Consider the following 27881-nt stretch of genomic DNA (forward strand, 5'->3'; position numbering starts at 1 on the left):
AGAGGTGCTGGCTAGCAGAGTAGAACACCTGTTTAGGAGAGGTACTGGCTAGCAGAGTAGAACACCTGCTTAGGAGAGGTGCTGGCTAGCAGAGTAGAACACCTGAAAAAGAAGCGGAGAGCCTCACACTCTAGGAGCTCAGATAACGTTGGTTATTAGGTTTCGACAGACAAGCTATACCCTGATGAAGACAGCTTGTCTGTCGAAACGTTGGTTATTAGGTTACTAAATTATTATTACATCTGAGCTCCTAGAGTGTGCGGCTCTCATTATGTTTAATTCAACCTAATAATAATAGTTAGGTGGGTACTTATATTTGTCCTAGAGAGCTAAAGGATGCTAGCTGGCTAGCTAAGAAGTTTTGTGGTTTTAGTGTGGTTGGAAACATTATGTTGACCTGTTTTCTGACCTGTTCTGCTACACCCCGGGCAGGTGTTGAGGACAGCCTTGTGCGGAAGGAGGCAGATGTCCCGCTACACCGTGAGTGACACAACAACCAGAACTTAACCAAGGCAACATGATGCATGACTGTAAAACTGTGTTGGAACAAAATGGTGACTCTATCACCGTGTAGTCACCGTGTAGAGTCACCGTGTAGTCACCGTGTAGAGTCACCGTGTAGTCACCGTGTAGTCACCGTGCAGAGTCACCGTGTAGAGTCACCGTGTAGAGTCACCGTGTAGTCACCGTGTAGAGTCACCGTGTAGAGTCACCGTGTAGTCACCGTGTAGTCACCGTGTAGAGTCACCGTGTAGAGTCACCGTGTAGAGTCACCGTGTCAGAGTCACCGTGTAGAGTCACCGTGTAGTCACCGTGTAGTCACCGTGTAGAGTCACCGTGTAGAGTCACCGTGTAGAGTCACCATGTAGTCACCGTGTAGAGTCACCGTGTAGAGTCACCTTGTAGAGTCACCAGAGTGCAGAGTCACCGTGTAGTCACCGTGCAGAGTGTAGTCACCGTGTAGTCACAGTGTAGTCAGTCACCTTGTAGAGTCACAGTGTAGAGTCACCGTGCAGAGTCACCTTGTAGAGTCACCGTGTAGAGTCACCGTGCAGAGTCACCGTGTCAGAGTCACCGTGTAGTCACCGTGTAGAGTCACCGTGTAGTCACCAGAGTGTGCAGAGTCACAGTGTAGAGTCACCGTGCAGAGTCACCGTGCAGAGTCAGTCACCAGAGTGTGCAGAGTCACCGTGTAGAGTCACCAGAGTGTGCAGAGTCACCGTGCAGAGTCACCGTGTAGAGTCACCAGAGTGTGCAGAGTCACCGTGTAGTCACCGTGCAGAGTCACAGTGTAGAGTCACCGTGCAGAGTCACCGTGCAGAGTCACCAGAGTGTGCAGAGTCACGTGTAGAGTGTAGAGTGCAGAGTCACCGTGCAGAGTCACCGTGCAGAGTCACCGTGTAGTCACCGTGTGCAGAGTCACCGTGCAGAGTCACCGTGCAGAGTCACCGTGTAGAGTCACCGTGTAGTCACCGTGTAGTCACCGTGTAGTCACCGTGTAGAGTCACAAAACGGTGACTTTCACCGTGTAGCATGCTGACCACACCACTCACGTCGCGCTGCAAAATAAATGTACACATGCATGTTATTCAATCATTACACCCACACTGCTCACGAGCGTCTGTGTAGCCAGGTGCTAAAATAGAACTTGGTTCTATTTGTGACGCTTGAAGCTCTGCAAGTCCCACCTCTTCCATCTCCTCATTGGTTTTTAGGAGAAAAAACCCACGTGGGTGATTGAAAGATGAACTGAGGTACAATCCTCAGACCAGTTGATGGTAAAGCACCTTAACGTTGGTTACCAACCGCCATATCAAGTCCACAGAAGAAGAAGCCTGAAGGAGGAGAGATTACTAGAAACTAACTCTGTTTACCCTTTTTATCTGTGGATGAATTGTCAGAGTAGAGGACCTTGTGCATTTCAGGTCAAATAACAACCCAATGTTTATATCTCAGGACAAATTAGCTAGCAACAGCAAGCTAGCAAGCTAAATTGTCATTAATGTTGAATTATTTTCAACCTATCCCCAAGTTTAGAGTTTGTTTTGATATTTCAACCTGCGTGTTCTGATCATGCCTGGTGTGGGTGGACAAAATCAACTTGCGCGTGATGGAACACGCGGATACGCGCCTGCAGGCTGGTCAGCATGTAAGGATAGGAATTGGATGTTAGTGATTGATAAGTAATGTCTGAAATCATGGAGATGATGGTTACTGTTAGAATGAAGACATGTTTTCCAGAGCTCCTGTATTCTGCCTCTGGCTGCTCTTACCTTTCATTTAGTCCAACCCTTTAAATACAGATGTATTGGAATCTCAAGATGCCTTCTGCCTCTCCCACCATGTCAACCCGACTGTTATGCCCCTGTAATACACTGTACCCAAAATAACTAACTACACTATGAGTCCTGTCGTTATGCCCATAGATAGCATGGATGCTAATATATTAGCAAGAACCTGTCTGTCCGTTCTCCCTGACTAACGATCCCTCTGTTATCTCCTCTATCCTCTCCCTCCATCCTCTACAACAGATCATAGTGAGTACAGAGACACACACACACAAAGTAGTGGTCATAGTTATATTGTTGTAGCTTCTAGTCATTGCTGGTTTAAGAAAAGGCTGGGGTTAGGGTTCTGTATTCCTTGTTGTGGTTCTGTGTGTTCCAGCCACCCCCAGCACGGTACGGGGGTCGTCACACGGTGACTCTCATCCCAGGAGACGGTATCGGACCTGAGCTACTCAGCCATGTTAGAGAACTGTTCAGGTTAGACACACACACACACACACACACACACACACACACACACACACACACACACACACACACACACACACACACACACACACACACACACACACACACACACACACACACACACACACACACACACACACACACACACACACACACACACACACACACACACACTAACTCCTACATTTCTGTGTGTACATTAGGTTCTGCTGTGTACCTGTGGATTTTGAGGTGGTGAATGTGGATTCTACTATGACATCAGAGGATGATATCAACGACGCCATTACAGCCATCAGACGCAATGGAGTGGCCCTCAAAGGTCTGGAGGAGGGAGGGGGAGAGAGACGGAGGGGGAGAGAGAGGGGTGAAAGGGGAGAGAGAGGGAGGGGGAGAGAGAGAGGTGGAAGGGGAGAGAGGGGAGAGAGAGAGAGGTGGAAGGGGAGAGAGGGAGGGGGAGAGAGCCAGAGAGAGAGTGGAAGGGGAGAGAGCCAGAGAGAGAGGTGGAAGGGGAGAGAGCCAGAGAGAGAGGTGGAGGGGGAGAGAGCCAGAGAGAGAGGTGGAGGGGGAGAGAGCCAGAGAGAGAGGTGGAGGGGAGAGAGCCAGAGAGAGAGGTGGAAGGGGAGAGAGTCAGAGAGAGAGGTGGAGGGGGAGAGAGCCAGAGAGAGAGGTGGAGGGGGAGAGAGTCTGAGAGAAAGAGAATGCAAAAACCTAAGAAAAAAATGGAGAAACCAATCAACAAAAAACAGAGACCCAGAAACCCAGAGTCTACGCCTTCACTATGGTGAATCACAAAAACAATACAGAAATACACTATGGAAAAAGAAGGAACAGCACGTCAGAAATCTGCTCAATGTAAATGAAGAATCTATAGAATCTAACGACTTCTGGGACACTAAACAAACAACAACATGAAGAGTTATCTATCCAAAATGGAGAAGTATGGATGAAACAATTCTCCTAAAATGTTGGCCCTTTAACAAAGAACAAACAGCAAAAACATATACATGAACAAATAAAAATCTAAGAATCAACTATTAAAGACGACCAGAACCCACTGGATTCTCCAATTACATTGAATGATCTACAGGATCATACAAACGCTCCACCCCAAAAAGGCCTGTGGTGTTGATGGTATCCTCAATGAAATGATCAAATATACAGACTACAAATTCAAATTGGCCATATTTAAACTCTATAACATCATCCTTAGCTCTGGCATCTTCCCAAATATTTGATACCAAGGACTGATCACCCCAATCCACAAAATTGGAGACAAATGTGACCCCAATAACTACCGTGGAATATGCGTCAACAGCGACCTTGGGAAAATCCTCTGCATTATCATTAACGGCCAACTCGTTCATTTCCTCACTGAAAACAATGTACTGAACTGGCTTTTTACCGTACGACATTTTACCGTTTTACCGTTTTTGCCGTACGACAGACCACGTATTCACCCTCCACACCCTAATTGACAAACAAACCAAAACAGTCTTCTCATGTTTTGTTGATTTCAAAAAAGCTTTTGACTCAATTTGGCATGAGGGTCTGCTATACAAATTGATGGAACGTGGTGTTGGGGGAAAAACAAACAACATTATAACATCCATGTACACAAACAACAAGTGTGTGGCTAAAATTAGGGAAAAACCAAATTTCTTTCCACAGTGCCATGAGGTGAGGTAGGGATGCAGCTTTTTTTCTTATTTTTTCTTACCTTTATTTATCCAGGCAAGTCAGTTAAGAACACATTCTTATTTTCAATGACAGCCTGGGAACAGTGGGTTAACTGCCTGTTCAGGGGCAGAACGACAGATTTGTACCATGTCAGCTCGGGGGTTTAAACTCGCAACCTTCCGGTTACTAGTCCAACGCTCTAACCACTAGGCTACCCTTAAGCCCCACACTCTTGAAAAACAGCAAATTGAGACTGTGTGCTGAATTCTGAAAAAATATCCTGTGTACAACATAAAACACCAAATAATGCATGTAGAGCAGAATTAGGCCAATACTTGCTAACTATCAAAATCCAGAAAAGAGATGTTAAATTCTACAACCACCTAAAAGGAAGCAATTCCCAAACCTTCCATAACAAAGCCATAACCTACAGAGAAATGCACTTGGTGAAGAGGCACCTAAGCAAGCTGGTCCTGAGACTCTGTTCACAAACACAAACAGACCCCACAGAGCCCGAGGACAGCAACACTATTAGTATCAAGGCTCAGGCAGAGACCCAGATCTAGACACAGGAGGTGGATAGTACGAGTCTCAGAGTTTATTATAGTACAAGGCAAAAGATAAGTCACGACAGTCAAAGAGTCGTAATCCAGGAAAACAGGAGACAAAGGACTATGAGACAGTGGTTCAATTCTAGATACATGGAAAGTGGGACGTATACGGAGAGTGCAGGGCAACAGAAGGCGAATAGCAGAGGGCTAAGGACCTTAGAGATGGGGAAAGGGCCGATAAAATGGGGGGGAAAGTTTGCAGGACTCCACTCTGAGGGGCAGATCCCTAGTGGAAACCCTCTGCCCAAGATGGTAGCGGGTAGCAGGGGTCCGGTGGCAGTCCACCTGTCGTCAATACCTGGAGCTGGACTTGAGAAGAGCGATCCGGGTTCTATTCCAGGTACGGCAACAGCAACAGACGAATATCTGGGCAGATGACTGCACATTAGACTGGGGATGAAAACCAGAGGATAGAGAACTAAGGACCGCGATCGATCGGTGACCATGTCGACCAGATGTGTATGAATCCGGAAAATGTGCTGCACCTTGTGCTGGGCCGTCTCCTTAGGGCAACTTAGGAAGGGGGATAAAGTGGGCGGTTTTGGAAAACCTATCCACCACCGTAAGGATGGTTGTGTTGCCATCTGACGGAGGGAGACCCGTGACGAAGTCCAAGGATATATGGGAGCAGGAGCAGTGATGAACAGGGAGTGGTTGAAGGAGGCCAGCCGGAGCTTGCCGCAGAGTCTTGTTCTGCACACACACAGTGCAGGCGGCAACGAACGCGGAGACGTAAGGAACCATGGTGGGCCACCAAAAACATTGTCAGATGAAAGCCAAGGTCCGACAGGAACCAGGATGACAAGTGAGCCTCGAGGAATGTGCCCATTCCAGAACCGGAGCACGGGCAGAGTCCTGGACAAACATCAGATTAGCCGGGGCCCAACCTCAATTCCCCAGATGAAAGCAGCCACAGAAAGTAGGGAGGATGGCCTCGGGGTCCAATGGTGTAGCGTTGGGGCTGTACAGATGTGAAAGTGTGTCAGGCTTCACATTCCTGGACCCAGGGTGGTAGGAGATAGTGAAATGAAAACGAGTGAATAATAGGGCCCATTTCGCCTGCCTGGAGTTTAGGCCTTGGCGGTGCAGAGATATTCTAGGTTTTTATGGTCCACACCAAGAATGGATGTTCCGCCCCTTCTAACCAGTGCCTCCACTCCTCCAACGCCATCTCAGTGGAGTTAAGACGATGGGAAAGGAAGGCGCAGAGATGCAGCTTCTGGTCCCCACTCCGATATCCGAGGTGTCCGCCTCCACCACGAACTGACGGGATGGTCCGGATGGATTAAGATAGGGGCTGTAGGGAATCGAACGGAACCTTGGGAGAGGAGTATGGAGAGAAGGGGGAAGCAAGGGTGCTGTAACCACAGATGAAACGACGGTAGAAATGAGCAAACCCTGCTGTACTCTGGATGTGGGTTGAGGGAAATCCACCACCGCTCTCACCTTGTCAGGGTCCATCTGAATGTTCCTGGCAGCAATGATGTATCCTGGGAAGGAGATGGTGTAGCAATGGAAAGCTGGTTCTCCAGGAGATGCAGGAGGGCCTGTCGGACATGGAGGATGTGCTCCTCAGCTGACTGGGAATAAATGAGCGGACAGGAATGGTGGACAGACCTGAGGCTAGCAGGGAGACGTCCCGGGGCTGTGCCGACATCAGACAATATGCATGGCAAAATGGACTCCAACCCATGATGGAATCCATAGCCCATTCAATTAGGGGATTGTGCCTGGAGCCATGAAAATCCCATAACCATGGGTACATGGGAGCAGAAACTATAAAGACTGTGGTTACCTGACAACTCGCAGGTGGAATCATATTGTGAGTGACTCTGCCAATAGAGTGCCCATCCAGCGCTCTGACATCCATCGGGATGGAAAGGGGTTGAGTGGAGATACCCAGCTCAGACACCAGGGTAGTGTCCATTAAGCTCTCGTCGGCCACAGAGTCAAAGAGCACCCGGATGGATTCGGACTGGCTTCCCCACAACAGGGTAGCATAGAGGGGGTTACGAGTAGTGAGAGATTGAAAATTCCCCGTACGGCTCACCAGTGTACTCGTACCTACTGATAAGCCTGGTCTTTTAATGGGCAGGTAGATAAGAAATGTCCCGGAAATCCACAATACAGACAACTCTTAGTGTTTAGTCTGCGTAAGTGCTCAGCAGGAGACAATCTAGCCCTGCCCAGTTGCATGGGCTCCGGAGGAGATGAATTGACAGCCCTCTGATTTCCGAGAGAGCTCGGGTGACATCGGATTCACTCGGAAATGTAGACTTCGAGGATTTCCGGGATTCCTCGGAGGCGAGGTGGAAATTGAGGACAAGCGAGGACAACTGGGAACAGATTCCCTCTCCCTCCAATGTACCTTTACTGCCCATCGATCCGGATGGTCAAGGCTATGAGGGAATCGAGGTCCATGGGAAGCTCCCGGGCTGCAAACTCATATTTAACCATCTCCAAAAATCCATCACGGAATGCGTCGAACAGGGCTTTCCATGTTCCAGGCACTCTCAGCTGCCAACGTGCGAAAATCAACCATGTATTCTGCCACACTACGGGAGTCTTGACGTAGTTGGAGCAGCTTACGAGCAGCCTCTCTCCCCGACAACGGAGAATCGAACACTTTACGTACCTCCATCACGAACTCCTCCAGATTGAGGCAAGCGGTGGACTGTTGCTCCCACACCGCTGTAGCCAAGGCGAGTGCCCTTCCGGACATCAGCGTTATCAAATACTCTATCTTCGAGCGGGTTCCAGAATCTCCAGCGTAGCGCTCCAGGGGGAAGCGAGGTTCTCGGGACACTGGGGTAGGCTGGGAAGAAGCGCCGCTGGTAAGGGGTTTCTGGGAGTCTGGGGGATTACTGTTGTGGCTTGCTGCCTAGTTGGGAATCCGCGGAATTGCTCCAGCAATGTATCAAACAGGCAACAGAAAACTCAGGTATAATGAGGGGAGATATCTGACAGTCAATTGGCTCTACCCTCGAGCCTTATATGGACTTCCTGCACCAACGAGGCAAGGCTGTAGTTCATTAAGCCAGGGCGTGCTTGGGGATAAAGGAGGAAGCAGCCTGCACAAAGGGCAGAGTAGGAGAGCCAAGTGCGTAATGAAGAGTGGGAGAAAAGAGAGTAATATATGTGAGATTACCCGTTGTAACCTGGACTGTTGGACTACCTCCCTTGTGTACCGGACCGGATTGGCTGAGGACCTGAGCGTGATGATTAACCCTGGAAAATGGAATGGACAACGAGAATGGCTTGTGGACTGTGAAGTGATTGGTGAATTCCCCCCTCTTCCCCAGTGTACCAAAACCCCTAATAAACTTCCCATTTGCATTCTAATTGTGCATGTTTTGTTATTGCACTTGGTGACGTGACACCCTTGAGCTACAAAGGCCATAAGCAAACAAGAAAATGCTCATCCAGAAGTGATGCTCCTAATGGCCGGGGACTTTAATGCCAGGAAACTTAAATCTGTTTTACCTCATTTCTACCAGCATGTCACATGTGCAACCAGAGGAAAAACATCTCTAGACCACCTTTACTCCACAAACAGAGATGCATACAATGCTCTCCCCCACCCTCCATTTGGCAAATCTGGCCATAATTATATCCTCCTGATTCCTGCTTTAAAAAACAGAATTCTTTAACCAGGGACGGGGCCTTCGCCAGGGTTGCAATCTAAGTCCTGCACTCTTCAATATTTACATAATCAAATTGGCCACTATTCCAGAGAAATCCTCAGGCCCTGGTGTTAGTCTCCACAATTCAGAGGTTAAATGCCTACTCTTGGCAGATCAAATCAAATGTATTTGTCACATACACATGGTTAGCAGATGTTAATGCGAGTGTAGCGAAATGCTTGTGCTTCTAGTTCCGACAGTGTAGTAATAACCAACAAGTAATCTAACTAACAATTCCAAAACTACTGTCTTATACACAGTGTAAGGGGATAAAGAATATGTACATAAGGATATATGAATGGGTGATGGTACAGAGCAGCATAGGCAAGATACAGTACAGTATATACATATGAGATGAGTATGTAAACCAAGTGGCATAGTTAAAGTGGCTAGTGATACATGTATTACATAAGGATGCAGTCGATGATATAGAGTACAGTATATACGTATGCATATGAGATGAATAATGTAACATTATATAAGGTAGCATTGTTTAAAGTGGCTAGTGATATATTTACGTCATTTCCCATCAATTCCCATTATTAAAGTGGCTGGAGTTGAGTCAGTGTCAGTGTGTTGGTAGCAGCCACTCAATGTTAGTGGTGGCTGTTTAACAGTCTGATGGCCTTGAGATAGAAGCTGTTTTTCGGTCTCTCGGTCCCAGCTTTGATGCACCTGTACTGACCTCGCCTTCTGGATGATAGCGGGGTGAACAGGCAGTGGCTCGTGTGGTTGATGTCCTTGATGATCTTTATGGCCTTCCTGTAACATCGGGTGGTGTAGGTGTCCTGGAGGGAAGGTAGTTTGCCCCCGGTGATGCGTTGTGCAGACCTCACTACCCTCTGGAGAGCCTTACGGTTGAGGGCGGAGCAGTTGCCGTACCAGGCGGTGATACAGCCCGCCAGGATGCTCTCGATTGTGCATCTGTAGAAGTATGTGAGTGCTTTTGGTGACAAGCCGAATTTCTTCAGCCTCCTGAGGTTGAAGAGGCGCTGCTGCGCCTTCTTCACGATGCTGTCTGTGTGAGTGGACCAATTCAGTTTGTCTGTGATGTGTATGCCGAGGAACTTAAAACTTGCTACCCTCTCCACTACTGTTCCATCGATGTGGATAGGGGGGTGTTCCCTCTGCTGTTTCCTGAAGTCCACAATCATCTCCTTAGTTTTGTTGACGTTGCGTGTGAGGTTATTTTCCTGACACCACACTCCGAGGGCCCTCACCTCCTCCCTATAGGCTGTCTCATCGTTGTTGGTAATCAAGCCTACTACTGTTGTGTCGTCTGCAAACTTGATGTTGGAGGCGTGCGTGGCCACGCAGTCGTGGGTGAACAGGGAGTACAGGAGAGGGCTCAGAACGCACCCTTGTGGGGCCCCAGTGTTGAGGATCAGCGGGGAGGAGATGTTGTTGCCTACCCTCACCACCTGGGGGCGGCCCGTCAGGAAGTCCAGTACCCAGTTGCACAGGGCGGGGTCGAGACCCAGGGTCTCGAGCTTGATGACGAGCTTGGAGGGTACTATGGTGTTGAATGCCGAGCTGTAGTCGATGAACAGCATTCTCACATAGGTATTCCTCTTGTCCAGATGGGTTAGGGCAGTGTGCAGTGTGGTTGAGATTGCATCGTCTGTGGACCTATTTGGGCGGTAAGCAAATTGGAGTGGGTCTAGGGTGTCAGGTAGGGTGGAGGTGATATGGTCCTTGACTAGTCTCTCAAAGCACTTCATGATGACGGAAGTGAGTGCTACGGGGCGGTAGTCGTTTAGCTCAGTTACCTTAGCTTTCTTGGGAACAGGAACAATGGTGGCCCTCTTGAAGCATGTGGGAACAGCAGACTGGTATAGGGATTGATTGAATATGTCCGTAAACACACCGGCCAGCTGGTCTGCGCATGCTCTGAGGGCGCGGCTGGGGATGCCGTCTGGGCCTGCAGCCTTGCGAGGGTTAACACGTTTAAATGTCTTACTCACCTCGGCTGCAGTGAAGGAGAGACCGCATGTTTTCGTTGCAGTGGCACTGTATTGTCCTCAAAGCGGGCAAAAAAGTTATTTAGTCTGCCTGGGAGCAAGACATCCTGGTCCGTGACTGGGCTGGATTTCTTCCTGTAGTCCGTGATTGACTGTAGACCCTGCCACATGCCTCTTGTGTCTGAGCCGTTGAATTGAGATTCTACTTTGTCTCTGTACTGACGCTTAGCTTGTTTGATAGCCTTGCGGAGGGAATAGCTGCACTGTTTGTATTCGGTCATGTTACCAGACACCTTGCCCTGATTAAAAGCAGTGGTTCGCGCTTTCAGTTTCACGCGAATGCTGCCATCAATCCACGGTTTCTGGTTAGGGAATGTTTTAATCGTTGCTATGGGAACGACATCTTCAACGCACGTTCTAATGAACTCGCACACCGAATCAGCGTATTCGTCAATATTGTTATCTGACGCAATACGAAACATCTCCCAGTCCACGTGATGGAAGCAGTCTTGGAGTGTGGAGTCAGCTTGGTCAGACCAGCGTTGGACAGACCTCAGCGTGGGAGCCTCTTGTTTTAGTTTCTGTCTGTAGGCAGGGATCAACAAAATGGAGTCGTGGTCAGCTTTTCCGAAAGGGGGGCGGGGCAGGGCCTTATATGCGTCGCGGAAGTTAGAGTAACAATGATCCAAGGTCTTTCCACCCCTGGTTGCGCAATCTATATGCTGATAAAATTTAGGGAGTCTTGTTTTCAGATTAGCCTTGTTAAAATCCCCAGCTACAATGAATGCAGCCTCCGGATATATGGTTTCCAGTTTGCAGAGAGTTAAATAAAGTTCGTTCAGAGCCATCGATGTGTCTGCTTGGGGGGGATATATACGGCTGTGATTATAATCGAAGAGAATTCTCTTGGTAGATAATGCGGTCTACATTTGATTGTGAGGAATTCTAAATCAGGTGAACAGAAGGATTTGAGTTCCTGTATGTTTCTTTCATCACACCATGTCACATTAGCCATAAGGCATACGCCCCCGCCCCTCTTCTTACCAGAAAGATGTTTGTTTCTGTCGGCGCGATGCGCGGAGAAACCCGTTGGCTGCACCGCCTCGGATAGCGTCTCTCCAGTGAGCCATGTTTCCGTGAAGCAAAGAACGTTACAGTCTCTGATGTCCCTCTGGAATGCTACCCTTGCTCGGATTTCATCAACCTTGTTGTCAAGAGACTGGACATTGGCAAGAAGAATGCTAGGGAGTGGTGCACGGTGTGCCCGTCTCCGGAGTCTGACCAGAAGACCGCCTCGTTTCCTTCTTGTTTTGGGTCGCTGCATGGAATCCACTCCGTTGTCCTGTTTGTAAGGCAGAACACAGGATCCGCGTCGCGAAAAACATATTCTTGGTCGTACTGATGGTGAGTTGACGCTGATCTTATATTCAGTAGTTCTTCTCGACTGTATGTAATGAAACCTAAGATGACCTGGGGTACTAATGTAAGAAATAACACGTAAAAAAAAAACTGCATAGTTTCCTAGGAACGCGAAGCGAGGCGGCCATCTCTGTCGGCGCCGGAAGTGACATGACCTGTGTCTGCTGTCACCCACAGTACATGGCCTACAGCAGAGCCTGGACCTGCTAGAGCAGTACTATCAGACCTGGGCCCTGGCAGTAAACCCCAAAAATACAAAAATAATTATGATTTTCCAGAGAAGATCCAGATCAGGGAATAAGACCAAAGATCTCAATTTGTACAAAATATATAGAGTACTGCACACACTACAATTACTTAGGTTTAAATATAGAGTGTACTGCACACACTACAATTACTTATGTTTAAAATAAGCTCAACTGGACACCTTAATCAGGCAGTGAATGAATTGAGTGAGAAAGCCCGTAGGTCTACGCCATTAAAAAAAACGAATTCAAATTGACATACCTATTACAATTTGACTAATCGAATGTGTCAGTAAACCAATTGAACTTTATGGCACCGAGGTGTGAGGTACACTTGCAAAACATTTGACCCAATTTGACCCAAAACAAACAGCCAATTGACACCCTGCATGACGAGTTCTGTAAGAGGAAAGCTACAAACAATGCATGCAGGACAGAATTAGGCAAACATCCACTAATAAGAAAAACTCAAAAAATAGCAATTAAGTTTTGGAAACATCTTAAACACAGTGACCACCTCTCATATCAATACCAATCCCTGCAATGCCAAGAGCTGAGCAAAGAAAAGAGTCCCCTCATCCAGCTGGTCCTGGGGCTGAGTTCACAAACCTGTTCTACTAACACACTGAAGCCTCAGGACCAGAACATCCAATCAATCAGAATAAACCAAATTACAACACAGTCAAAACAAAACTACATTGCTTATTGGGAAACAGAAGCACAAAGCAAAATGCAGTGCTATCTGGCCCTAAATCGACAGTACACCATGGCTAAATATTTGAACATGGTTACTGATCAAAACCTTAGAAAAACCTTGACAAAGTACAGGCTCAGTGAGCACAGCCTTGCCATTGAGAAGGGTAGACAGAGGAAAACCTGGCTCCCTGTAGAGGAAAGGCTGTGCAACCACTGCAAAAAATATAAAACAATTAGAGAATGTAATTTCCCCAAATTTAAAACCCTTGTTCAAGGTTTCAAAGACCTCTCTGATGAGGATAGGCTACCCGTCCTGTTGGGAGAGGACACAGAGAGCTGTGGGTTGGCAGAGCACTACATTGCTGCCTGCCATAAGATGAGGAACAGTGTCTGACAGACCAACCAACCTGCACATGTCTTAAATGCCATTGTTATTGTTCAATGTGTTGGTTATTTTGACCCTTGGTTATTGTTGTTATTGTTGTCCCGTTGACAATATTGATTATTATTATAATTTTTATTTAGAAAATCTCCAGTGAGCTTTGGCAATATGTACATTGTTACGTCACGCCAAGAAAGCAAATTTAATTTAATTGGCGAGAGAGACAGAAAGACAGAGACAGAAAGAGAAAGACAGACAGAGATAAAAAGACAGAGATAAAAAGACAGAGATGGAAAGACAGAGATAAAAAGACAGAGATGGAACGACAGAGATGGAAAGACAGACATGGAAAGACAGACATGGAGAGACAGAGATAAAAAGAGAGAGATGGAAAGACAGAGATAAAAAGACAGATGGAGAGACAGAGAGACAGAGATTGAAAGAGAGATAAAAAGACAGAGATGGAAAGACAGAGATGGAGAGACAGAGATGGAAAGACAGAGATGGAAAGACAGAGATGGAAAGACAGAGATAAAAAGACAGAGATGGAAAGACAGAGAGAGAGAGGTACAATACCTAATCAGTGTGTTTTTTCTCCAGGCAACATTGAGACCAACCACAACCTGCCTCCCTCCTTTATATCCAGAAATAACCTGCTACGGTGAGATCCTCTGACCTCTAATCCCTGACCTAACCCCTCACCCTACCTCTCCAGGTGGTAGATTTAAAGCAGGAATCTGTTGATTGTGGGCGACCCTATGCCACACACCCCACTTCTTGTTTTTCTTTTTCACTTTGAACTAAACCCAGGAGGTTGAGCCCTGAGCCACCTTGGTCTGGCCTTCTGGGATAGGACTAATGACCCTATTCGTTTTCTGTTATGCTTTATGATTTGATAATTATTTTCATGCTAATGTATCCATCCTATGACTTGATGGCCCAAAGTCCACCAATATGTCATGCAGATGAGACATTATCTTCTCAACTGACCACACTGGTAATTCATTCAGTTGTCCTGGTTCACACTAGATAGGAATCAATACTGCATATTGACAGGCTGGCTATTCATTCTGTCATCAAATAAAATGTTACTGTCTTTCTGTCTCTGCCTCACCTGGTTCACCAACTACTTCTCAGACAGAGTTCATTGTGCCAAATCGGAGGGCCTGTTGCTCATACCTCTGGCAGTCTCTATGGGGGTGCCACAGGGTTCAAATCTCGGGCCAAGACTTTTCTCTGTATATATCAACGATGTCGCTCTTGCTGCTGGTGATTCTCTGATCCACCTCTACACAGACGACACCATTCTGTATACTTCGGGTCCTTCTTTGGACACTGTGTTAACTAACCTCCAGGCAAGCTTCAATGCCATACAACTCTCCTTCCGTGGCCTCCAACTGCTCTTAAACGCTAGTAAAACTAAGAGCATGATCTTCAAGCGATCTCTGCCCGCACCAAACCATCCAGCATCACCACTCTGGACGGTTCTGACTTAGAATATGTGGACAACTACAAATACCTAGGCGTCTGTCCGCCAAGGAAGGGTCTCGCATCCACCTAGTATCTCTTCCCATGACCAACTCTCCTTCACCTCCTGGGAACGCTGCTTGGTCCTGACTTGGGGGAATATTCTTTCACGACTGTCGTATGAATAATTGGACCAAGGCGCAGCGTGAGTAGAGTTCCACATTTTAACGTGAGTGAAACTTCCAAAACAACAAAGATATAACGATCATGAAATACGTAGCGCTCATAGGCACTCATACAAAACAATATCCCCCTAGTCACTAACCCTAACCCTAACCCACTCATACAAAACAATATCCCCCTAGTCACTAACCCTAACCCTAACCCACTCATACAAAACAATACCCCCCTAGTCACTAACCCTAACCCACTCATACAAAACAATATCCCCCTAGTCACTAACCCTAACCCACTCATACAAAACAATACCCCCTAGTCACTAACCCTAACCCTAACCCACTCATACAAAACAATACCCCCCTAGTCACTAACCCTAACTAACCCACTCATACAAAACAATATCACCCCCCTAGTCACTAACCCTAACCCTAACCCACTCATACAAAACAATATCCCCCTAGTCCTAGTCACTAACCCTAACCCACTCATACAAAACAAATCCCCCTAGTCACTAACCCACTCATACAAAACAATACCTCCCATACAAAACAATATCCCCCTAGTCACTAACCCTAACCCACTCATACAAAACAATATCCCCCTAGTCACCCACTCAGTCACAAATCCCCCTAAACCTAACCCACTCATACAAAACAAATATCCCCCCCCTAGCAGGTCATAAAAAGGACACACTAAGTCACTATAACCACTCATACAAAACAAACCCCCTAGTCACTAACCCTAACCCTAACCCACTCATACAAAACAATATCCCCCTAGTCACTAACCCTAAAAAATACACACAATATATAACTACCTAGAACCCTAACCCACTCATACCCCCTAGTCACTAACCCTAACCCACTCATACAAAACAATATCCCCCCCCCTAGCAGGTGGGAAAAAGGACACACTAAGTATATACTACCTAGAAACCCCCTAGTCACTAACCCTAACCCTAACCCACTCATACAAAACAATTCCCCCCTAGTCACTAACCCTAACCTAACCCACTCATACAAAACAATATCCCCCTAGCAGGTGGGAAAAAGGACACACTAAGTATATACTACCTAGAAACCCCCCTAGTCACTAACCCTAACCCTAACCCACTCATACAAAACAATATCCCCCTAGTCACTAACCCTAACCCACTCATACAAAACAATATCCCCCCCCCTAGCAGGTGGGAAAAAGGACACACTAAGTATATACTACCTAGAAACCCCTAGTCACTAACCCTAACCCTAACCCACTCATACAAAACAATATCCCCCTAGTCACTAACCCTAACCCACTCATACAAAACAATATCCCCCTAGCAGGTGGGAAAAAGGACACACTAAGTATATACTACCTAGAAACCCCCTAGTCACTAACCCTAACCCTAACCCACTCATACAAAACAATATCCCCCTAGCAGGTGGGAAAAAGGACACACTAAGTATATACTACCTAGAAACCCCCCCTAGTCACTAACCCTAACCCTAACCCACTCATACAAAACAATATCCCCCCTAGCAGGTGGGAAAAAGGACACACTAATTATGATCCTCAATAGAGGTAACGATTATCAGCTGAATCCAGTTGGGAACCATACACACACACCAACCCTAGACCCATTAAAACCTCACCACTACACTAGCTAGGCCTAGACCCATTAAAACCTCACCACTACACTAGCTAGGCCTAGACCCATTAAAACCTCACCACTACACTAGCTAGGCCCAGACCCATTAAAACCTCACCACTACACTAGCTAGGCCCAGACCCATTAAAACCTCACCACTACACTAGCTAGGCCTAGACCCATTAAAACCTCACCACTAAACTAGCTAGGCCTAGACCCATTAAAACCTCACCACACACAGCTAGGCCCAGACCCATTAAAACCTCACCACTACACTAGCTAGGCCCAGACCCATTAAAACCTCACCACCACTAGCTAGGCCCAGACCCATTAAAACCTCACCACTACACTAGCTAGGCCTAGACCCATTAAAACCTCACCACTAAACTAGCTAGGCCCAGACCCATTAAAACCTCACCACTAAACTAGCTAGGCCTATACCCATTAAAACCTCACCACTAAACTAGCTAGGCCTAGACCCATTAAAACCTCACCACTACACTAGCTAGGCCCAGACCCATTAAAACCTCACCACTATACCAACTTGCCCATCTTCCTCTACTACTCTCTTCACTGTCTCAGTGAACGACACCTTCTGCACTACTCTGATTCTGGCAACCTCAACCTACCTCTCTATCAGCAAACACCTCTGGTCTCCAGCACCATGGGTCCCCTTACAGTTAACACACACAGATACAACACATTCCTTTGTCTTATGTCCTTCTGCTCACTTCTCACTTCCTCTCCAGCTCTGGAGCAGCAGGGTCATTCAAGTAGGTGGTGTCACGTAGAGTAGGCCAGATGGCTAAACTGGATAACCTAACCTCTATAAAATAAAAAGATGGCGGAACCGCAAAAGTTCTTCTGTGCAAAGGTGTTTATTTACAAGTGATTCCGGAACAGAAAACAACAGTACTGCCATCAACGTCTACCTTATGGGACAGCTTAACAACAATGCTGCCCCATCCACAGCTCAATCCAAAAATCCCCCTTAGAGACTGGAGAGGCTCCTTTTGTAGGGCTAGCCCCTCCCCTCAGAACAATTAACCCTAATTAATTAATCAATTAACAATACAAACCTACATTTTCCATGAACTAAACATACTAAAGGATATACATTGCAACACGGTTTTAAACAATATCACAACATAACATTTACAACATTACATCATTACTGACAATATCTTTCAATATGCCCATATGCATTAATGAGCCATTTGGGACAGGCACTATAAAGCCAACCCAATTCCCTTAGCTCGGGTCCTTTTCCAGCATACCCAGAAGCTACAGAGATGGAGAGAGAGGAACAGAACAAACAAACAATGCGCTCATCCACAACATTGATAAGTATAATAATTATTGTATCTCTCAAATATGAACATTGACAAGTGTGAAATGCATGCACCAAGACAGAAGTTAAATTGTGTGTCGACCCACATTGTTAACTTATGGTATAATGGCGCAGGGAGGAGTGATGAATATGTGTGTGCGTTAAAGAACCAAATGCTGCCCGCGGCCAGTGACGGACTTCTACGTCACATTACCTTCCTCCTCTCCTGAAGCGACCATGTTCGGGAGCCTTGATAGGTAGTCCGCAGTAACGTTCTCTTTTCCTGCCTTGTGACGGACACAGAACCTGAAGGGCTGGAGCTCCAGATACCACCTGGTCACACGAGAATTCCGGTCCTTCATGGTCTGGATCCAGGTCAGTGCTCTGTGGTCCGTGTGCAGGTCAAATTCCCTCCCAAGAAGGTAGTAACGGAGGCTATCTAGGGCCCACTTTATAGCCAGGCACTCCTTTTCGATTGTAGAATACCTGGTTTCCCTGGGCAACAGCTTCCGACTCAGGTACAGCACAGGAAGCTCTTCTCTTGGCTCCCCTTGGGCCAGTACAGCTCCAATTCCTACAGCCGAAGCGTCCACCTGCACGAGAAATCTCTTCTTAAAATCAGGGGTCTGGAGAACAGGGAATGAGCACAGTCGTTTTTCAGTGTCATGAAGGCTTCCTCACACTCCTCAGTCCACTTCACAGGGTTGCTGGCCCCCTTCGAAGTGAGGTTGGTCAGAGGGACAGCGATGGTCGAAAACTGTGGAATGAATCTCCGGTACCACCCTGCCAGACCTAGGAAGGACTTCACCTGTGTCTTGGTTCTGGGTTGAGGGCTATTCCTGATGGACTCCACTTTCTCCACCTGAGGCCGAACTTCACCCTTACCCAGCTGGTAACCCAGGTACTTTGTCTCCTGTTTCGCCCACTCACACTTCAGGAGGTTAAGCGTGAGGCCTGCTTCATGGATCTTCCCCAGGACGCTGCTAAGATGCTGTATGTGCTCCTCCCAGGAGTGGCTGTAGATCACCACGTCGTCCAAGTAAGCAGCACAGTAATCGTCACAGTCCTGGAGGACCTTGTCCATCAGCCTCTGGAAAGTCGCAGGGGCCCCATGAAGGCCAAACGGCATGACCTTGAACTGGAACAGGCCCATTGGCGTCCGGAATGCAGTGTAGGCCTTGGATTGTTCATCCAGGGGCACCTGCCAGTACCCTTTGCAGAGATCCAATGTGGTGATGTAATGAGCTCTACCTATTCTCTCCAGTAAGTCGTCAATGCGGGGCATGGGATAGGCATCAAACTGGGAGATGGCATTCACCTTACGGAAGTCCATGCAGACGCGCAAAGAGCCATCCTTCTTTGGGACAATGACAATAGGGCTGCTCCATTCACTTGAAGATGGCTCGACAACATCCATCTCTATCATGGTGTGGACCTCTTCCTTGAGGGCTACCACCAGCCTCTCAGGCACACGGTAAGGATGCTGGCGGACAGGGTTCTGGCCAGGTTTCAAACGAATGACGTGTTCCAGGACTTTGGTTCTTCCTGGTCTCTGACTGAAGAGGGCCGGATACTTGCCAAACAGCTGCTTCAGCTCATCTTGCTTGTCTTCTTCCAGGTGAGCCAGTATGACTTCTGCTCGTTCTTTCCATGCCTCTGTGACTCCATCCGACTCATCCTCTTCTACTCTGCGGACCAGAAAGGACTTTCCTTTGGAGAGTTCCTCTTTCTCCTCCCAGGCCTTGAGAAGGTTCACATGGTAGGTTTGCTTCTTCTTACCCTTGTCCGGGTGCAGCACCTCGTAGGTCACTGGGCCCATCTTCCTCCCGATTAGGTACGGTCCTTGCCATTGCGCAAGGAGCTTGCTGGTAGACGAGGGAAGGAGGAGCAGGACTTTCTGTCCTGGCTCAAACTCTCTGTGGCGAGCGTGCTGGTCATAGCCTCTCTTCTGGGCCTTCTGGGCTTGCTGAAGGTTTGCTCTAGCTTCCTCTCGGTACCGTTCCAACCTGTCTCGCATCTGGAGGACATACTGGACAATCCCCTGTCCTGAGGTAGCTACTGGGGAACCTTCCCAGCACTTCTTCAGCAGGTCCAGTGGTCCTTGCACTGGCCATCCATAGAGGAGTTCGAATGGCGAGAAACCTGTCGATGCCTGAGGCACCTCCCTGTAAGCAAAAAGCAGAAAGGGTAACCACTTATCCCAGTCTTTACCAGTGTCAGCCACAAACTTCCTCAGCATGTTCTTGAGCGTTTGATTGAATCTCTCTACGAGCCCATCCATTTGGGGATGGTAGGGAGTAGTCCTCAAGCCTTTAATGCCCAGCTGTCGGTGGAGTTGAACCATCAGTCGCGAGGTGAAGTTTGTCCCTTGGTCCGTCAGGATTTCATCTGGGATTCCTACACGAGAGAAGAGCTGAACAAGAGCACTGATTATCTTTGGAGTGGTTATGGAACGGAGTGGGAAGGCTTCTGGGAACCGGGTGGCATAGTCACAGATCACCAATATATACTTGTAACCTGCACTACTCTTCTCCAAGGGTCCAACAATGTCCATTGCAATTCTCTTGAATGGGGTAGAGATAACTGGCAGTGAACATAGAGGAGCCCGTTCAGACCTACGGACAGCACTGGTTTTCTGGCACGTGGGGCATGATTTGCAGTATTTTTGTACATCAGTATACATGGAGGGCCAAAAGAAACGGGAGCCTAGCCTAAGATAGGTCTTATGTTGCCCTAGATGGCCTGCCCATGGAACTGTATGTGCAAGGTTGAGAACAAGTGGTCTACAGGTAGATGGCACCACCAACTTCCTGCTATCTGCCTCTGACCCAAGGTAGAGTATGTGGTTGTCTACTGTGTAAATCCCCCCACATGAAGATTGACTGTCCCCAGCTAAGGCCTTGTCAAACAAACATGTCAAGGTTGCGTCAGACTTCTGCAGTGTAGCAAAATTTTGCGGAACATCCCATTGCACCTCTAACCCAGACACATCAGCAACAGGTACAGGGGTTCCCAAATACTTCAAGACGCCGCTGGCGGGATGACTTTCTGGACCCTTTGGTCCCCCCCTCGCACAGACTATCACACAAGTCAAGCAGAGGTTGTAAACCAGCTTTGGCCTGGGAATGAGTGATAACTGAACATGATACCTGAACATCAGACTGGCAAACTGACTGCTCATATAGCTGACCCCCACACTTCCCAACAGATCAGAGAGTACAGGCACATCCCTCCCCAAAATCATCTCAAAAGGTAGCTTCTCCATTACCCCAACTTTGAGGAGGTATTTCTGACCCTGAATCTCAACTGTGAGCTCAGCTGTGGGCTGCTGTGACTGGTCACCATGGGAAGTCATTGGCATCGGACAAACCATATACACATTGGCCAATACCACCCAATTCGGCGTAAATTCGTGCAAAGTGTATTGCAACTGCCATATGGCGATTGCCTATTGTAACACTTTAAAAATTCAACAGGTGGCGAATTCGCTCCACCATGGTTTTTCATATTGGAAAATGGCACCCAAGTCAACATCCAAAAGCAAAATTTTGAAAAAATGATTTTTGTCAAAAACTTATCACCCCTTAAAAAAGTGCTTTCTGGACCGTTTTCGAAATTCTTTCGATTTTTTTGTCAATTACACATGTGTAAGAACTGTATGAATATACTTTTGTCCAATTTTATCATCATATTTTTTTTTTTTTTTTTTTTACATGGGCATAAGTAATATGTTTTGTCCACTTTCAGTATGATTAGGAAGTCAAAAGTCAAAAGTCAAAAATGTCAAAATTTTGTAAAAACTTCACACACCCTTAAAAAGTGCTTTCTGGACCGTTTTTCGAAATTCTTTCGATTTTTTTGTCAATTACACATGTGTAAGAACTGTATGAATATACTTTTGTCCAATTTTATCATCATATTTTTTTTTTTTTTTTACATGGGCATAAGTAATATGTTTTGTCCACTTTCAATATGATTTCATAGGAAGTCAAAAGTCAAAAGTCAAAAATGTCAAAATTTTGTAAAAACTTCACACACCCTTAAAAAGTGCTTTCTGGACCGTTTTTTGTAATTTTGTGTCAATTACACACGTATAAGAACTGTATCAACATACTTTAGTTGTATTCTACCATATGAAATTTGACATTCTCAAAAATGCAAAATTGACTGGCCTGATGAACACAGGATGGCCGAGCAGTGATAGTTGTTCCTTTCCATCACTCGTTGTGTTGATTTCATCATGTCCATTTGGTGATTTTCATACAATCATATTGCAAGTGCACGTGCATTTGCAATATGGTTCAATGGGCATTTACCATATGAAATTTGACATGCTCAAAAATCCTGCAGAAATGCAAAATTGACTGGCCAGATGAACTCGGGATGGCCTGGCAGTGATAGTTGCTCCTTTCCATCGCTCGTTGTGTTGACTTCATCCTGTCCATTTTGTGATGTCTTTTCACATACAATCATATTGCAAGTGCACGTGCATTTGCAATATGGTTCAATGGGCATTTACCATATGAAATTTGACATGCTCAAAAATGCAAAATTGACTGGCCTGATGAACACAGGATGGCCGAGCAGTGATAGTTGTTCCTTTCCATCACTCGTTGTGTTGATTTCATCATGTCCATTTGGTGATGTCTTTTCACATACAATCATATTGCAAGTGCACGTGCATTTGCAATATGGTTCAATGGGCATTTACCATATGAAAATTGACATGCTCAAAAATCCTGCAGAAATGCAAAATTGACTGGCCAGATGAACTCGGGATGGCCGGGCAGTGATAGTTGTTCCTTTCCATCACTCGTTGTGTTGATTTCATCATGTCCATTTGGTGGTGTTTTTTCACTATAGAATCATATTGCAAATGCACGTGCATTGTTGTGCAACTGGTAACCCAAAAATAAAAATATGGTGATTTCATTATGTCCATTTGTTTATGTTTTCTTACTTTTGCAAAGTCACTGTGCATTTGCAATATGGTTCAATGGGCAGGTACCATCACGAATTTGTCATGCTATAAAAATGCTGCAGGAATGTGAAATTGATTGCCCCGATGAACACAGGATGGCCGAGCAGTGATAGTTGTTCCTTTCCATCACTCGTTGTGTTGATTTCATCATGTCCATTTGGTGATGTCTTTCATACAATCATTGCAATCATATTGCAAGTGCACGTGCATTTGCAATATGGTTCAATGGGCATTTACCATATGATTTGACATGCTCAAAAAAAAATCATGCAGAAATGCAAAAATTGACGGGATGGCCAGATGAACTGCATTTGCAATATGGTTCAATGGGCATTTACCATATGAAATTTGACATGCTCAAAAATCATGCAGAAATGCAAAATTGACTGGCCAGATGAACTCGGGATGGCCTGGCAGTGATAGTTGCTCCTTTCCATCGCTCGTTGTGTTGACTTCATCCTGTCCATTTTGTGATGTCTTTTCACATACAATCATATTGCAAGTGCACGTGCATTTGCAATATGGTTCAATGGGCATTTACCATATGAAATTTGACATGCTCAAAAATGCAAAATTGACTGGCCTGATGAACACAGGATGGCCGAGCAGTGATAGTTGTTCCTTTCCATCACTCGTTGTGTTGATTTCATCATGTCCATTTGGTGGTGTTTTTTCACTATAGAATCATATTGCAAATGCACGTGCGTTGTTGTGCAACTGGTAACCCAAAAATAAAAATATGGTTGTAAATGCATTTACCGGGACTCCTATTGTCCATGCCCGCTATGGGAGTACCCTACTACGACCCTCTATCCATGGGGGCCGCCCTGAGTGCTTTATGGACTGTTTAAAATAGGCACCTGGTAACCCAAAAATAAAAATATGGTTGTAAAATGCAAGCGAGCTACGGTCAAGCGGGATATCTCGTTGAACTCGGCACGGCCTAGGGATTATGGTAATGCCATTGCCTGCTCTCTGTGTCTTTAAGCACCGCACTTTGTCACTCCATCCTTGCTGTGTGTGTGTATGAGAGCTTTTCTTTGACATCTCCTGGGGGAAATGACTGATTTACAGTTTAGGAGGGTTACCTAGTCACACATATGAAGTTTTGGAGAGATGTGACTTTTCTAACCCTTCAAAACAGACAGTGTGACCCAATTAAAGGCACTTCCGGTTGGCACAGGAAGCTATAAGTCAACACATGTCTTGACTGACATAGAAACCTACAGAATCCTGAGTTTTAAGTCTTTAAGTTAAGAATTGACCTATCTACGATCTACACAGTGTTGAATGGGGTCATTTTCACCTTTGAAGGTGATGTACATCAAAACACCTTTTGGGTCAATTTAACCACTTCCGTTTGCTCCAGGAAGCTTAGAATCGACACAGGTAGACCTCATAGTGGTCTGATGGACTGTTACTGAAGACAGGTTCATAAGGCATTCATAACCCACATAGGCTTCAGGTTGAATTTAGGAGTGCAGGCAATGTATTCCTATGGGGAGAGAAGTCAATGCAAACTTTTTGATGTAAACACCTTCTTTTAACTGTTAAGGGTTAATGCCACAGGGTCAAGGTTAGGCTTGCACGGATCGGGAGGACCTTAGGAACGTACCTGAGGTCGAATTGTGCTTCTCACCCTAACGGTTCTCTCACTGCCACCCAAAATCAAATGACATTGTGGGGCAGGCTTCATTTTGGGCCTTCTTTTTTTCAAGGTCGCTGCACTCAGAACGAGCTACGGTCAAGCGGGGCGTCTCGTTGAACTCGGCACAGTCTGGAGACTATGGTGATGCCATTTTTTGTGTTGATTTCAGAATGCCATTTTGGTGATGGTCCCTCTCCGTTTAAACACATTGCAAATGTACAAAAGTCAACTAGCAAGTCAGTGTCCATCAGTCAATTAGATGTCATTATGACACCAAACTGATATCAATTAACACCAAACCCACTTTTTCCTACTCATTTAGAAGCCAACTATCACATATGTCAGAGCAGGCCCATAATTCACAGCGCCTTCGGTTTAAAACATAATAAAAACGTAAAACACATAGTTACGTTCTAGCTGCGGGTCCAGGTCGGACATTATGTGAAGGCCTATGTGAGGCGACCCCGAATCCCGAGTTTCGGCTCGATAGGTCCTTCGGTGCCCGAGTAAAACCCTAATTGGTGCTGAAAATCCACTTTTTCCATGCCTTGCTACGGGGTCCTTGAATGAGCTATCGGACAGAAACGTTGGGGTCTGTCTCTATGGGCCGAGCCGGTTTCAATGCACCTAGCCTTGCGTCTCTGAGACTTTTCTAAATGTCGTCATTTTCGTAATGGTCAAAATGAATTGAAATCATTGCAAATGTACGAGGCTGTTTCTCGGTCCGAGAACCTTCTAGAGCCACCTAACTCACCACGCACCATCGACCTGAGGTCTAGAACAGGTTTCTAAAGTTTCGGAACTCTAGGTCTGACGGTTCTTTTTAGCTCGAACAAAGCTAACTATTGCAGTCACTGTCTGTCTCTACGCACCCCAATACGTCCCTCCTTCCAAGTTGTGTTTTAGTGTGATTTATTTTTCCTTTGAAATTTTATGGGAAAAATGATGAAGTTTTGGAAAGATCTGACTTTTTTAACCCCTCGAAACAGCCCCTGAGACACCAATTATGACACTTCCGGTTGGCACAGGAAGCTATAAGTCAACACATATCCTCATTGGGGTATGCTGTTACAGAATCCTGAGTTTTAAGTCTTTACGTTAAGAATTGACTGATTTACACAGGGTTGAATGCACTATGTCTATCAAACTGCAGGCAGGGTATGGATATACACTTTTAGGGGGATTTGAACCACTTCCGGTTGGTCTAGGAAGCTTAGAATCAACACAGGTAGACCTCATAGTGGCCTGATGGACTGTTCACTGAAGACAGGTTCATACGGCATTCACCTGAGGTCTAATTGTGCTTCTCACCCTAACGGTTCTTCACTGCCACCCAAAATCAAATGACATTGTGGGGCAGGCTTCATTTTGGGCCTTCTTTTTTTCAAGGTCGCTGCACTCAGAACGAGCTACGGTCAAGCGGGGCGTCTCGTTCCTCGGCACAGTCTGGAGACTATGGTGATGCCATTTTTGTGTTGATTTCAGAATGCCATTTTGGTGATGGTCCCTCTCCGTTTAAACACATTGCAAATGTACAAAAGTCAACTAGCAAGTCAGTGTCCATCAGTCAATTAGATGTCATTATGACACCAAACTGATATCAATTAACACCAAACCCACTTTTTCCTACTCATTTAGAAGCCAACTATCACATATGTCAGAGCAGGCCCATAATTCACAGCGCCTTCGGTTTAAAACATAATAAAAACGTAAAACACATAGTTACGTTCTAGCTGCGGGTCCAGGTCGGACATTATGTGAAGGCCTATGTGAGGCGACCCCGAATCCCGAGTTTCGGCTCGATAGGTCCTTCGGTGTAAAACCCGGAGTAAAACCTAATTGGTGCTGAAAATCCACTTTTTCCATGCCTTGCTACGGGGTCCTTGAATGAGCTATCGGACAGAAACGTTGGGGTCTGTCTCTATGGGCCGAGCCGGTTTCAATGCACCTAGCCTTGCGTCTCTGAGACTTTTCTAAATGTCGTCATTTTCGTAATGGTCAAAATGAATTGAAATCATTGCAAATGTACGAGGCTGTTTCTCGGTCCGAGAACCTTCTAGAGCCACCTAACTCACCACGCACCATCGACCTGAGGTCTAGAACAGGTTTCTAAAGTTTCGGAACTCTAGGTCTGACGGTTCTTTTTTAGCTCGAACAAAGCTAACTATTGCAGTCACTGTCTGTCTCTACGCATAATACGTCCCTCCTTCCAAGTTGTGTTTTAGTGTGATTTATTTTTCCTTTGAAATTTTATGGGAAAAATGACTGATTTACAGTTCATGGGGGTTGCCTAATCACATATATGAAGTTTTGGAAAGATCTGACTTTTAACCCCTCGAAACAGCCCCTGAGACACCAATTATGACACTTGTTGGCACTGGAATCTATGAAGATATAAGTCAACACATATCCTCATTGGGGTATGCTGTTACAGAATCCTGAGTTTTAAGTCTTTACGTTAAGAATTGACTGATTTACACAGGGTTGAATGCACTATGTCTATCAAACTGCAGGCAGGGTATGGATATACACTTTTAGGGGGATTTGAACCACTTCCGGTTGGTCTAGGAAGCTTAGAATCAACAGAGGTAGACCTCATAGTGGCCTGATGGACTGTTACCGAAGACAGGTTCATACGGCATTCATAACCCATATAGACTCCAGGTTGAATTTGGGGTGCAGGCAATGTATTCCTATGGGGAGAGAAGTCAATGCAAACTGTTTGATGTAAACACCTTCTTTTAACTGTCAAGGGTTAATGCCACACGGTCAAGGTTAGGCTTGCACGGATCGGAAGGACCTTAGGAACATTCCTGTGGTTGAATTTTCCTTCTAAACCTAACGGTTCTGCCGCTGTCACCCAAAAGCAAATGACGTTGTGGGGCAGGCTTCATATTGGGCCTACTTTTCAAATGGTCGTTGCGCCCAGACCGAGCGAGCTACGGTCAAGCGGGATATCTCGTTGAACTCGGCACAGCCTAGGGATTATGGTAATGCCATTGCCTGCTCTCTGTGTCTTTCAGCAACGCAGTTTTCACTCCATCCTTGCTGTGTGTGTGTATGAGAGCTTTTCTTTGACATCTCTGGGGAAATGACTGATTTACAGTTTAGGGGGTTGCCCTAGTCACACATATGAAGTTTGGAGATGTGACCTTTTAACCCTTGGAAACTGCCACTATGACATCATTTAAGGCACTTCCGGTTGGCACAGGAAG

General features: G+C 46.2%; 1 pseudogene; it reads left to right on the forward strand.

The window, feature by feature from the left end:
* LOC112241848 overlaps positions 1–27881 on the forward strand; it is a 121616-nt pseudogene that overhangs the window by 1686 nt on the left and 92049 nt on the right.

The sequence above is a fragment of the Oncorhynchus tshawytscha genome, linkage group LG16 (genome assembly GCF_018296145.1).
Source record: "Oncorhynchus tshawytscha isolate Ot180627B linkage group LG16, Otsh_v2.0, whole genome shotgun sequence".
Classification (NCBI taxonomy): domain Eukaryota; kingdom Metazoa; phylum Chordata; class Actinopteri; order Salmoniformes; family Salmonidae; genus Oncorhynchus; species Oncorhynchus tshawytscha.